The sequence below is a fragment of the Haliaeetus albicilla genome, unplaced genomic scaffold (genome assembly GCF_947461875.1).
Source record: "Haliaeetus albicilla unplaced genomic scaffold, bHalAlb1.1 scaffold_38, whole genome shotgun sequence".
Taxonomy (NCBI): Eukaryota; Metazoa; Chordata; class Aves; order Accipitriformes; family Accipitridae; genus Haliaeetus; species Haliaeetus albicilla.
The window spans coordinates 1872347-1886746 of record NW_027212473.1 but is presented as its reverse complement, the minus strand read 5'-3'; positions in this window follow the sequence as shown (position 1 = coordinate 1886746).

Below are 14400 nucleotides of genomic sequence, written 5' to 3'. Positions count from 1 at the left end.
CACCTTCCCCCTGCAGCCTATTCACAGGCACAACAGGTTTGGGGATCTGTGCTTGCCCAGAGAAGGAACATCTCACGGTGCGCATCCTCGGCAGAGCCTGTTCCCGAAAAGGCAAACGTCCGGCTCCTTGTCCCACACGGAAGGTGGCAGCCCGGAAAGCTGTTGCTGGTCTTCACCTTCCCCCTGCAGCCTATTCACAGGCACAACAGGTTTGGGGATCTGTGCTTGCCCAGAGAAGGAACATCTCACGGTGCGCATCCTCGGCAGAGCCTGTTCCCGAAAAGGCAGACGTCCGGCTCCTTGTCCCACACGGAAGGTGGCAGCCCGGAAAGCTGTTGCTGGTCTTCACCTTCCCCCTGCAGCCTATTCACAGGCACAACAGGTTTGGGGATCTCTGCTTGCCCAGAGAAGGAACATCTCACGGTGCGCATCCTCGGCAGAGCCTGTTCCCGAAAAGGCAAACGTCCGGCTCCTTGTCCCACACGGAGGTGGCAGCCCGGAAAGCTGTTGCTGGTCTTCACCTTCCCCCTGCAGCCTATTCACAGGCACAACAGGTTTTGGGATCTGTGCTTGCCCAGAGAAGGAATATCTCACGGTGCGCATCCTCGGCAGAGCCTGTTCCCGAAAAGGCAAACGTCCGGCTCCTTGTCCCACACGGATGGTGGCAGCCCGGAAAGCTGTTGCTGGTCTTCACCTTCCCCCTGCAGCCTATTCACAGGCACAACAGGTTTGGGGATCTGTGCTTGCCCAGAGAAGGAACATCTCACGGTGCGCATCCTCGGCAGAGCCTGTTCCCGAAAAGGCAAACGTCCGGCTCCTTGTCCCACACGGAAGGTGGCAGCCCGGAAAGCTGTTGCTGGTCTTCACCTTCCCCCTGCAGCCTATTCACAGGCACAACAGGTTTGGGGATCTGTGCTTGCCCAGAGAAGGAACATCTCACGGTGCGCATCCTCGGCAGAGCCTGTTCCCGAAAAGGCAAACGTCCGGCTCCTTGTCCCACACGAAAGGTGGCAGCCCGGAAAGCTGTTGCTGGTCTTCACCTTCCCCCTGCAGCCTATTCACAGGCACAACAGGTTTGGGGATCTCTGCTTGCCCAGAGAAGGAACATCTCACGGTGCGCATCCTCGGCAGAGCCTGTTCCCGAAAAGGCAAACGTCCGGCTCCTTGTCCCACACGGAAGGTGGCAGCCCGGAAAGCTGTTGCTGGTCTTCACCTTCCCCCTGCAGCCTATTCACAGGCACAACAGGTTTGGGGATCTCTGCTTGCCCAGAGAAGGAACATCTCACGGTGCGCATCCTCGGCAGAGCCTGTTCCCGAAAAGGCAAACGTCCGGCTCCTTGTCCCACACGGAAGGTGGCAGCCCTGAAAGCTGTTGCTGGTCTTCACCTTCCCCCTGCAGCCTATTCACAGGCACAACAGGTTTGGGGATCTGTGCTTGCCCAAAGACGCAATCTCTCACGGTGCGCATCCTCGGCAGAGCCTGTTCCCGAAAAGGCAAACGTCCGGCTCCTTGTCCCACACGGAAGGTGGCAGCCCGGAAAGCTGATGCTGGTCTTCACCTTCCCCCTGCAGCCTATTCACAGGCACAACAGGTTTTGGGATCTCTGCTTGCCCAGAGAAGGAACATCTCACGGTGCGCATCCTCGGCAGAGCCTGTTCCCGAAAAGGCAAACGTCCGGCTCCTTGTCCCACACGGAAGGTGGCAGCCCTGAAAGCTGTTGATGGTCTTCACCTTCCCCCTGCAGCCTATTCACAGGCACAACAGGTTTGGGGATCTGTGCTTGCCCAGAGAAGGAACATCTCACGGTGCGCATCCTCGGCAGAGCCTGTTCCCGAAAAGGCAAACGTCCGGCTCCTTGTCCCACACGAAAGGTGGCAGCCCGGAAAGCTGTTGCTGGTCTTCACCTTCCCCCTGCAGCCTATTCACAGGCACGACAGGTTTGGGGATCTGTGCTTGCCCAGAGAAGGAACATCTCACGGTGCGCATCCTCAGCAGAGCCTGTTCCCGAAAAGGCAAACGTCCGGCTCCTTGTCCCACACGGAAGGTGGCAGCCCGGAAAGCTGTTGCTGGTCTTCACCTTCCCCCTGCAGCCTATTCACAGGCACAACAGGTTTGGGGATCTGTGCTTGCCCAGAGAAGGAACATCTCACGGTGCGCATCCTCGGCAGAGCCTGTTCCCGAAAAGGCAAACGTCCGGCTCCTTGTCCCACACGGAAGGTGGCAGCCCGGAAAGCTGTTGCTGGTCTTCACCTTCCCCCTGCAGCCTATTCACAGGCACGACAGGTTTTGGGATCTCTGCTTGCCCAGAGAAGGAACATCTCACGGTGCGCATCCTCGGCAGAGCCTGTTCCCGAAAAGGCAAACGTCCGGCTCCTTGTCCCACACGGAAGGTGGCAGCCCGGAAAGCTGTTGCTGGTCTTCACCTTCCCCCTGCAGCCTATTCACAGGCACAACAGGTTTGGGGATCTCTGCTTGCCCAGAGAAGGAACATCTCACGGTGCGCATCCTCGGCAGAGCCTGTTCCCGAAAAGGCAAACGTCCGGCTCCTTGTCCCACACGGAAGGTGGCAGCCCGGAAAGCTGTTGCTGGTCTTCACCTTCCCCCTGCAGCCTATTCACAGGCACAACAGGTTTGGGGATCTGTGCTTGCCCAGAGAAGGAACATCTCACGGTGCGCATCCTCGGCAGAGCCTGTTCCCGAAAAGGCAAACGTCCGGCTCCTTGTCCCACACGGAAGGTGGCAGCCCGGAAAGCTGTTGCTGGTCTTCACCTTCCCCCTGCAGCCTATTCACAGGCACAACAGGTTTGGGGATCTGTGCTTGCCCAGAGAAGGAACATCTCACGGTGCGCATCTTCGGCAGAGCCTGTTCCCGAAAAGGCAAACCTCGGGCTCCTTGTCCCACACGGAAGGTGGCAGCCCGGAAAGCTGTTGCTGGTCTTCACCTTCCCCCTGCAGCCTATTCACAGGCACCACCGCACTGGGAATCTCTGCTTTCCAAAAGACGCAATCTCTCACGGTGCGCATCCTCGGCAGAGCCTGTTCCCAAAAAGGCAAACGTCCGGCTCCTTGTCCCACACGGAAGGTGGCAGCCCGGAAAGCTCTTGCTGGTCTTCACCTTCCCCCTGCAGCCTATTCAGAGGCACAACAGGTTTGGGGATCTGTGCTTGCCCAAAGACGCAGTCTCTCACGGTGCGCATCCTCGGCAGAGCCTGTTCCCGAAAAGGCAAACGTCCGGCTCCTTGTCCCACACGGAAGGTGGCAGCCCGGAAAGCTGTTGCTGGTCTTCACCTTCCCCCTGCAGCCTATTCACAGGCACAACAGGTTTTGGGATCTGTGCTTGCCCAGAGAAGGAACATCTCACGGTGCGCATCCTCGGCAGAGCCTGTTCCCGAAAAGGCAAACGTCCGGCTCCTTGTCCCACACGGAAGGTGGCAGCCCGGAAAGCTCTTGCTGGTCTTCACCTTCCCCCTGCAGCCTATTCACAGGCACAACAGGTTTGGGGATCTGTGCTTGCCCAGAGAAGGAACATCTCACGGTGCGCATCCTCGGCAGAGCCTGTTCCCGAAAAGGCAAACGTCCGGCTCCTTGTCCCACACGGAAGGTGGCAGCCCGGAAAGCTGTTGCTGGTCTTCACCTTCCCCCTGCAGCCTAGTCACAGGCACCACCGCACTGGGAATCTCTGCTTTCCCAAAGACGCAATCTCTCACGGTGCGCATCCTCGGCAGAGCCTGTTCCCGAAAAGGCAAACGTCCGGCTCCTTGTCCCACACGGAAGGTGGCAGCCCGGAAAGCTGTTGCTGGTCTTCACCTTCCCCCTGCAGCCTATTCACAGGCACAACAGGTTTGGGGATCTGTGCTTGCCCAGAGAAGGAACATCTCACGGTGCGCATCCTCGGCAGAGCCTGTTCCCAAAAAGGCAAACGTCCGGCTCCTTGTCCCACACGGAAGGTGGCAGCCCGGAAAGCTGTTGCTGGTCTTCACCTTCCCCCTGCAGCCTATTCACAGGCACAACAGGTTTGGGGATCTGTGCTTGCCCAGAGAAGGAACATCTCACGGTGCGCATCCTCGGCAGAGCCTGTTCCCGAAAAGGCAAACGTCCGGCTCCTTGTCCCACACGGAAGGTGGCAGCCCGGAAAGCTGTTGCTGGTCTTCACCTTCCCCCTGCAGCCTATTCACAGGCACAACAGGTTTGGGGATCTGTGCTTGCCCAGAGAAGGAACATCTCACGGTGCGCATCCTCGGCAGAGCCTGTTCCCGAAAAGGCAGACGTCCGGCTCCTTGTCCCACACGGAAGGTGGCAGCCCTGAAAGCTGTTGCTGGTCTTCACCTTCCCCCTGCAGCCTATTCACAGGCACAACAGGTTTGGGGATCTGTGCTTGCCCAGAGAAGGAACATCTCACGGTGCGCATCCTCGGCAGAGCCTGTTCCCGAAAAGGCAAACGTCCGGCTCCTTGTCCCACACGGAGGTGGCAGCCCGGAAAGCTGTTGCTGGTCTTCACCTTCCCCCTGCAGCCTATTCACAGGCACAACAGGTTTGGGGATCTGTGCTTGCCCAGAGAAGGAACATCTCACGGTGTGCATCCTCGGCAGAGCCTGTTCCCAAAAAGGCAAACGTCTGGCTCCTTGTCCCACACGGAAGGTGGCAGCCCGGAAAGCTGTTGCTGGTCTTCACCTTCCCCCTGCAGCCTATTCACAGGCACAACAGGTTTTGGGATCTGTGCTTGCCCAGAGAAGGAACATCTCACGGTGCGCATCCTCGGCAGAGCCTGTTCCCGAAAAGGCAAACGTCCGGCTCCTTGTCCCACACGGAAGGTGGCAGCCCGGAAAGCTGTTGCTGGTCTTCACCTTCCCCCTGCAGCCTATTCACAGGCACAACAGGTTTGGGGATCTGTGCTTGCCCAGAGAAGGAACATCTCACGGTGCGCATCCTCGGCAGAGCCTGTTCCCGAAAAGGCAAACGTCCGGCTCCTTGTCCCACACGGATGGTGGCAGCCCGGAAAGCTGTTGCTGGTCTTCACCTTCCCCCTGCAGCCTATTCACAGGCACAACAGGTTTTGGGATCTGTGCTTGCCCAGAGAAGGAACATCTCACGGTGCGCATCCTCGGCAGAGCCTGTTCCCGAAAAGGCAAACGTCCGGCTCCTTGTCCCACACGGAAGGTGGCAGCCCGGAAAGCTGTTGCTGGTCTTCACCTTCCCCCTGCAGCCTATTCACAGGCACAACAGGTTTGGGGATCTGTGCTTGCCCAAAGACGCAATCTCTCACGGTGCGCATCCTCGGCAGAGCCTGTTCCCGAAAAGGCAAACGTCCGGCTCCTTGTCCCACACGGAAGGTGGCAGCCCTGAAAGCTGTTGCTGGTCTTCACCTTCCCCCTGCAGCCTATTCACAGGCACAACAGGTTTGGGGATCTGTGCTTGCCCAGAGAAGGAACATCTCACGGTGCGCATCCTCGGCAGAGCCTGTTCCCGAAAAGGCAAACGTCCGGCTCCTTGTCCCACACGGAAGGTGGCAGCCCGGAAAGCTGTTGCTGGTCTTCACCTTCCCCCTGCAGCCTATTCACAGGCACAACAGGTTTGGGGATCTGTGCTTGCCCAGAGAAGGAACATCTCACGGTGCGCATCCTCGGCAGAGCCTGTTCCCGAAAAGGCAAACGTCCGGCTCCTTGTCCCACACGGAAGGTGGCAGCCCGGAAAGCTGTTGCTGGTCTTCACCTTCCCCCTGCAGCCTATTCACAGGCACAACAGGTTTTGGGATCTGTGCTTGCCCAGAGAAGGAACATCTCACGGTGCGCATCCTCGGCAGAGCCTGTTCCCGAAAAGGCAAACGTCCGGCTCCTTGTCCCACACGGAAGTTGGCAGCCCGGAAAGCTGTTGCTGGTCTTCACCTTCCCCCTGCAGCCTATTCACAGGCACAACAGGTTTGGGGATCTGTGCTTGCCCAGAGAAGGAACATCTCACGGTGCGCATCCTCGGCAGAGCCTGTTCCCAAAAAGGCAAACGTCCGGCTCCTTGTCCCACACGGATGGTGGCAGCCCGGAAAGCTGTTGCTGGTCTTCACCTTCCCCCTGCAGCCTATTCACAGGCACAACAGGTTTGGGGATCTGTGCTTGCCCAGAGAAGGAACATCTCACGGTGCGCATCCTCGGCAGAGCCTGTTCCCGAAAAGGCAAACGTCCGGCTCCTTGTCCCACACGGAAGGTGGCAGCCCGGAAAGCTGTTGCTGGTCTTCACCTTCCCCCTGCAGCCTATTCACAGGCACAACAGGTTTTGGGATCTCTGCTTGCCCAGAGAAGGAACATCTCACGGTGCGCATCCTCGGCAGAGCCTGTTCCCGAAAAGGCAAACGTCCGGCTCCTTGTCCCACACGGAAGGTGGCAGCCCGGAAAGCTGTTGCTGGTCTTCACCTTCCCCCTGCAGCCTATTCACAGGCACAACAGGTTTGGGGATCTGTGCTTGCCCAGAGAAGGAACATCTCACGGTGCGCATCCTCGGCAGAGCCTGTTCCCGAAAAGGCAAACGTCCGGCTCCTTGTCCCACACGGAAGGTGGCAGCCCGGAAAGCTGTTGCTGGTCTTCACCTTCCCCCTGCAGCCTATTCACAGGCACAACAGGTTTGGGGATCTCTGCTTGCCCAGAGAAGGAACATCTCACGGTGCGCATCCTCGGCAGAGCCTGTTCCCGAAAAGGCAAACATCCGGCTCCTTGTCCCACACGGAAGGTGGCAGCCCGGAAAGCTGTTGCTGGTCTTCACCTTCCCCCTGCAGCCTATTCACAGGCACAACAGGTTTGGGGATCTGTGCTTGCCCAGAGAAGGAACATCTCACGGTGCGCATCCTCGGCAGAGCCTGTTCCCGAAAAGGCAAACGTCCGGCTCCTTGTCCCACACGGAAGGTGGCAGCCCTGAAAGCTGTTGCTGGTCTTCACCTTCCCCCTGCAGCCTATTCACAGGCACAACAGGTTTGCGGATCTGTGCTTGCCCAGAGAAGGAACATCTCACGGTGCGCATCCTCGGCAGAGCCTGTTCCCGAAAAGGCAAACGTCCGGCTCCTTGTCCCACACGGAAGGTGGCAGCCCGGAAAGCTGTTGCTGGTCTTCACCTTCCCCCTGCAGCCTATTCACAGGCACAACAGGTTTGGGGATCTGTGCTTGCCCAGAGAAGGAACATCTCACGGTACGCATCCTCAGCAGAGCCTGTTCCCGAAAAGGCAAACGTCCGGCTCCTTGTCCCACACGGAAGGTGGCAGCCCGGAAAGCTGTTGCTGGTCTTCACCTTCCCCCTGCAGCCTATTCACAGGCACAACAGGTTTGGGGATCTGTGCTTGCCCAAAGACGCAATCTCTCACGGTGCGCATCCTCGGCAGAGCCTGTTCCCGAAAAGGCAAACGTCCGGCTCCTTGTCCCACACGGAAGGTGGCAGCCCGGAAAGCTGTTGCTGGTCTTCACCTTCCCCCTGCAGCCTATTCACAGGCACAACAGGTTTTGGGATCTGTGCTTGCCCAGAGAAGGAACATCTCACGGTGCGCATCCTCGGCAGAGCCTGTTCCCGAAAAGGCAAACGTCCGGCTCCTTGTCCCACACAGAAGGTGGCAGCCCTGAAAGCTGTTGCTGGTCTTCACCTTCCCCCTGCAGCCTATTCACAGGCACAACAGGTTTGGGGATCTGTGCTTGCCCAGAGAAGGAACATCTCACGGTGCTCATCCTCGGCAGAGCCTGTTCCCGAAAAGGCAAACGTCCGGCTCCTTGTCCCACACGGAAGGTGGCAGCCCGGAAAGCTCTTGCTGGTCTTCACCTTCCCCCTGCAGCCTATTCACAGGCACAACAGGTTTGGGGATCTGTGCTTGCCCAGAGAAGGAACATCTCACGGTGCGCATCCTCGGCAGAGCCTGTTCCCGAAAAGGCAAACGTCCGGCTCCTTGTCCCACACGGAAGGTGGCAGCCCTGAAAGCTGTTGCTGGTCTTCACCTTCCCCCTGCGGCCTATTCACAGGCACAACAGGTTTTGGGATCTCTGCTTGCGCAGAGAAGGAACATCTCACGGTGCGCATCCTCGGCAGAGCCTGTTCCCGAAAAGGCAAACGTCCGGCTCCTTGTCCCACACGGAAGTTGGCAGCCCGGAAAGCTGTTGCTGGTCTTCACCTTCCCCCTGCAGCCTATTCACAGGCACAACAGGTTTGGGGATCTCTGCTTGCCCAGAGAAGGAACATCTCACGGTGCGCATCCTCGGCAGAGCCTGTTCCCGAAAAGGCAAACGTCCGGCTCCTTGTCCCACACGGAAGGTGGCAGCCCGGAAAGCTGTTGCTGGTCTTCACCTTCCCCCTGCAGCCTATTCACAGGCACAACAGGTTTTGGGATCTGTGCTTGCCCAGAGAAGGAACATCTCACGGTGCGCATCCTCGGCAGAGCCTGTTCCCGAAAAGGCAAACGTCCGGCTCCTTGTCCCACACGGAAGGTGGCAGCCCGGAAAGCTGTTGCTGGTCTTCACCTTCCCCCTGCAGCCTAGTCACAGGCACCACCGCACTGGGAATCTCTGCTTTCCCAAAGACGCAATCTCTCGCGGTGCGCATCCTCGGCAGAGCCTGTTCCCAAAAAGGCAAACGTCCGGCTCCTTGTCCCACACGGAAGGTGGCAGCCCGGAAAGCTGTTGCTGGTCTTCACCTTCCCCCTGCAGCCTATTCACAGGCACAACAGGTTTGGGGATCTCTGCTTGCGCAGAGAAGGAACATCTCACGGTGCGCATCCTCGGCAGAGCCTGTTCCCGAAAAGGCAAACGTCCGGCTCCTTGTCCCACACGGAAGGTGGCAGCCCGGAAAGCTCTTGCTGGTCTTCACCTTCCCCCTGCAGCCTATTCACAGGCACAACAGGTTTTGGGATCTGTGCTTGCCCAGAGAAGGAACATCTCACGGTGCGCATCCTCGGCAGAGCCTGTTCCCGAAAAGGCAAACGTCCAGCTCCTTGTCCCACACGGAAGGTGGCAGCCCGGAAAGCTGTTGCTGGTCTTCACCTTCCCCCTGCAGCCTAGTCACAGGCACCACCGCACTGGGAATCTCTGCTTTCCCAAAGACGCAATCTCTCACGGTGCGCATCCTCGGCAGAGCCTGTTCCCGAAAAGGCAAACGTCCGGCTCCTTGTCCCACATGGAAGGTGGCAGCCCGGAAAGCTGTTGCTGGTCTTCACCTTCCCCCTGCAGCCTATTCACAGGCACAACAGGTTTGGGGATCTGTGCTTGCCCAGAGAAGGAACATCTCACGGTGCGCATCCTCGGCAGAGCCTGTTCCCGAAAAGGCAAACGTCCGGCTCCTTGTCCCACACGGAAGGTGGCAGCCCGGAAAGCTGTTGCTGGTCTTCACCTTCCCCCTGCAGCCTATTCACAGGCACAACAGGTTTGGGGATCTGTGCTTGCCCAGAGAAGGAACATCTCACGGTGCGCATCCTCGGCAGAGCCTGTTCCCGAAAAGGCAAACGTCCGGCTCCTTGTCCCACACGGAAGGTGGCAGCCCGGAAAGCTCTTGCTGGTCTTCACCTTCCCCCTGCAGCCTATTCACAGGCACAACAGGTTTGGGGATCTGTGCTTGCCCAGAGAAGGAACATCTCACGGTGCGCATCCTCGGCAGAGCCTGTTCCCGAAAAGGCAAACGTCCGGCTCCTTGTCCCACACGGAAGGTGGCAGCCCTGAAAGCTGTTGCTGGTCTTCACCTTCCCCCTGCAGCCTATTCACAGGCACAACAGGTTTGGGGATCTGTGCTTGCCCAGAGAAGGAACATCTCACGGTGCGCATCCTCGGCAGAGCCTGTTCCCGAAAAGGCAAACGTCCGGCTCCTTGTCCCACACGGAAGGTGGCAGCCCGGAAAGCTGTTGCTGGTCTTCACCTTCCCCCTGCAGCCTATTCACAGGCACAACAGGTTTGGGGATCTGTGCTTGCCCAGAGAAGGAACATCTCACGGTACGCATCCTCAGCAGAGCCTGTTCCCGAAAAGGCAAACGTCCGGCTCCTTGTCCCACACGGAAGGTGGCAGCCCGGAAAGCTGTTGCTGGTCTTCACCTTCCCCCTGCAGCCTATTCACAGGCACAACAGGTTTTGGGATCTGTGCTTGCCCAGAGAAGGAACATCTCACGGTGCGCATCCTCGGCAGAGCCTGTTCCCGAAAAGGCAAACGTCCGGCTCCTTGTCCCACACGGAAGGTGGCAGCCCTGAAAGCTGTTGCTGGTCTTCACCTTCCCCCTGCAGCCTAGTCACAGGCACCACCGCACTGGGAATCTCTGCTTTCCCAAAGACGCAATCTCTCGCGGTGCGCATCCTCGGCAGAGCCTGTTCCCAAAAAGGCAAACGTCCGGCTCCTTGTCCCACACGGAAGGTGGCAGCCCGGAAAGCTGTTGCTGGTCTTCACCTTCACCCTGCAGCCTATTCACAGGCACAACAGGTTTGGGGATCTCTGCTTGCGCAGAGAAGGAACATCTCACGGTGCGCATCCTCGGCAGAGCCTGTTCCCGAAAAGGCAAACGTCCGGCTCCTTGTCCCACACGGAAGGTGGCAGCCCGGAAAGCTCTTGCTGGTCTTCACCTTCCCCCTGCAGCCTATTCACAGGCACAACAGGTTTTGGGATCTGTGCTTGCCCAGAGAAGGAACATCTCACGGTGCGCATCCTCGGCAGAGCCTGTTCCCGAAAAGGCAAACGTCCAGCTCCTTGTCCCACACGGAAGGTGGCAGCCCGGAAAGCTGTTGCTGGTCTTCACCTTCCCCCTGCAGCCTAGTCACAGGCACCACCGCACTGGGAATCTCTGCTTTCCCAAAGACGCAATCTCTCACGGTGCGCATCCTCGGCAGAGCCTGTTCCCGAAAAGGCAAACGTCCGGCTCCTTGTCCCACATGGAAGGTGGCAGCCCGGAAAGCTGTTGCTGGTCTTCACCTTCCCCCTGCAGCCTATTCACAGGCACAACAGGTTTGGGGATCTGTGCTTGCCCAGAGAAGGAACATCTCACGGTGCGCATCCTCGGCAGAGCCTGTTCCCGAAAAGGCAAACGTCCGGCTCCTTGTCCCACACGGAAGGTGGCAGCCCGGAAAGCTGTTGCTGGTCTTCACCTTCCCCCTGCAGCCTATTCACAGGCACAACAGGTTTGGGGATCTGTGCTTGCCCAGAGAAGGAACATCTCACGGTGCGCATCCTCGGCAGAGCCTGTTCCCGAAAAGGCAAACGTCCGGCTCCTTGTCCCACACGGAAGGTGGCAGCCCGGAAAGCTGTTGCTGGTCTTCACCTTCCCCCTGCAGCCTATTCACAGGCACAACAGGTTTGGGGATCTGTGCTTGCCCAGAGAAGGAACATCTCACGGTGCGCATCCTCGGCAGAGCCTGTTCCCGAAAAGGCAAACGTCCGGCTCCTTGTCCCACACGGAAGGTGGCAGCCCTGAAAGCTGTTGCTGGTCTTCACCTTCCCCCTGCAGCCTATTCACAGGCACAACAGGTTTGGGGATCTGTGCTTGCCCAGAGAAGGAACATCTCACGGTGCGCATCCTCGGCAGAGCCTGTTCCCGAAAAGGCAAACGTCCGGCTCCTTGTCCCACACGGAAGGTGGCAGCCCGGAAAGCTGTTGCTGGTCTTCACCTTCCCCCTGCAGCCTATTCACAGGCACAACAGGTTTGGGGATCTGTGCTTGCCCAGAGAAGGAACATCTCACGGTACGCATCCTCAGCAGAGCCTGTTCCCGAAAAGGCAAACGTCCGGCTCCTTGTCCCACACGGAAGGTGGCAGCCCGGAAAGCTGTTGCTGGTCTTCACCTTCCCCCTGCAGCCTATTCACAGGCACAACAGGTTTTGGGATCTGTGCTTGCCCAGAGAAGGAACATCTCACGGTGCGCATCCTCGGCAGAGCCTGTTCCCGAAAAGGCAAACGTCCGGCTCCTTGTCCCACACGGAAGGTGGCAGCCCTGAAAGCTGTTGCTGGTCTTCACCTTCCCCCTGCAGCCTATTCACAGGCACAACAGGTTTGGGGATCTGTGCTTGCCCAAAGACGCAATCTCTCACGGTGCGCATCATCGGCAGAGCCTGTTCCCGAAAAGGCAAACGTCCGGCTCCTTGTCCCACACGGAAGGTGGCAGCCCTGAAAGCTCTTGCTGGTCTTCACCTTCCCCCTGCAGCCTATTCACAGGCACAACAGGTTTGGGGATCTCTGCTTGCGCAGAGAAGGAACATCTCACGGTGCGCATCCTCGGCAGAGCCTGTTCCCGAAAAGGCAAACGTCCGGATCCTTGTCCCACACGGAAGGTGGCAGCCCTGAAAGCTGTTGCTGGTCTTCACCTTCCCCCTGCAGCCTATTCACAGGCACAACAGGTTTGGGGATCTGTGCTTGCCCAGAGAAGGAACATCTCACGGTGCTCATCCTCGGCAGAGCCTGTTCCCGAAAAGGCAAACGTCCGGCTCCTTGTCCCACACGGAAGGTGGCAGCCCGGAAAGCTGTTGCTGGTCTTCACCTTCCCCCTGCAGCCTATTCACAGGCACAACAGGTTTGGGGATCTGTGCTTGCCCAGAGAAGGAACATCTCACGGTGCGCATCCTCGGCAGAGCCTGTTCCCGAAAAGGCAAACGTCCGGCTCCTTGTCCCACACGGAAGGTGGCAGCCCTGAAAGCTGTTGCTGGTCTTCACCTTCCCCCTGCGGCCTATTCACAGGCACAACAGGTTTTGGGATCTGTGCTTGCCCAGAGAAGGAACATCTCACGGTGCGCATCCTCGGCAGAGCCTGTTCCCGAAAAGGCAAACGTCCGGCTCCTTGTCCCACACGGAAGGTGGCAGCCCGGAAAGCTGTTGCTGGTCTTCACCTTCCCCCTGCAGCCTAGTCACAGGCACCACCGCACTGGGAATCTCTGCTTTCCCAAAGACGCAATCTCTCACGGTGCGCATCCTCGGCAGAGCCTGTTCCCGAAAAGGCAAACGTCCGGCTCCTTGTCCCACATGGAAGGTGGCAGCCCGGAAAGCTGTTGCTGGTCTTCACCTTCCCCCTGCAGCCTATTCACAGGCACAACAGGTTTGGGGATCTCTGCTTGCCCAGAGAAGGAACATCTCACGGTGCGCATCCTCGGCAGAGCCTGTTCCCGAAAAGGCAAACGTCCGGCTCCTTGTCCCACACGGAAGGTGGCAGCCCGGAAAGCTGTTGCTGGTCTTCACCTTCCCCCTGCAGCCTATTCACAGGCACAACAGGTTTGGGGATCTCTGCTTGCCCAGAGAAGGAACATCTCACGGTGCGCATCCTCGGCAGAGCCTGTTCCCGAAAAGGCAAACGTCCGGCTCCTTGTCCCACACGGAAGGTGGCAGCCCGGAAAGCTGTTGCTGGTCTTCACCTTCCCCCTGCAGCCTATTCACAGGCACAACAGGTTTGGGGATCTGTGCTTGCCCAGAGAAGGAACATCTCACGGTGCGCATCCTCGGCAGAGCCTGTTCCCGAAAAGGCAAACGTCCGGCTCCTTGTCCCACACGGAAGGTGGCAGCCCGGAAAGCTGTTGCTGGTCTTCACCTTCCCCCTGCAGCCTATTCACAGGCACCACCGCACTGGGAATCTCTGCTTTCCCAAAGACGCAATCTCTCACGGTGCGCATCCTCGGCAGAGCCTGTTCCCGAAAAGGCAAACGTCCAGCTCCTTGTCCCACACGGAAGGTGGCAGCCCGGAAAGCTGTTGCTGGTCTTCACCTTTCCCCTGCAGCCTATTCACAGGCACAACAGGTTTGGGGATCTCTGCTTGCCCAGAGAAGGAACATCTCACGGTGCGCATCCTCGGCAGAGCCTGTTCCCGAAAAGGCAAACGTCCGGCTCCTTGTCCCACACGGAAGGTGGCAGCCCGGAAAGCTGTTGCTGGTCTTCACCTTCCCCCTGCAGCCTAGTCACAGGCACAACAGGTTTGGGGATCTGTGCTTGCCCAGAGAAGGAACATCTCACGGTGCGCATCCTCGGCAGAGCCTGTTCCCGAAAAGGCAAACGTCCGGCTCCTTGTCCCACACGGAAGGTGGCAGCCCGGAAAGCTGTTGCTGGTCTTCACCTTCCCCCTGCAGCCTATTCACAGGCACAACAGGTTTGGGGATCTCTGCTTGCCCAGAGAAGGAACATCTCACGGTGCGCATCCTCGGCAGAGCCTGTTCCCGAAAAGGCAAACGTCCGGCTCCTTGTCCCACACGGAAGGTGGCAGCCCGGAAAGCTCTTGCTGGTCTTCACCTTCCCCCTGCAGCCTATTCACAGGCACAACAGGTTTGGGGATCTCTGCTTGCCCAGAGAAGGAACATCTCACGGTGCGCATCCTCGGCAGAGCCTGTTCCCGAAAAGGCAAACGTCCGGCTCCTTGTCCCACACGGAAGGTGGCAGCCCTGAAAGCTCTTGCTGGTCTTCACCTTCCCCCTGCGGCCTATTCACAGGCACAACAGGTTTTGG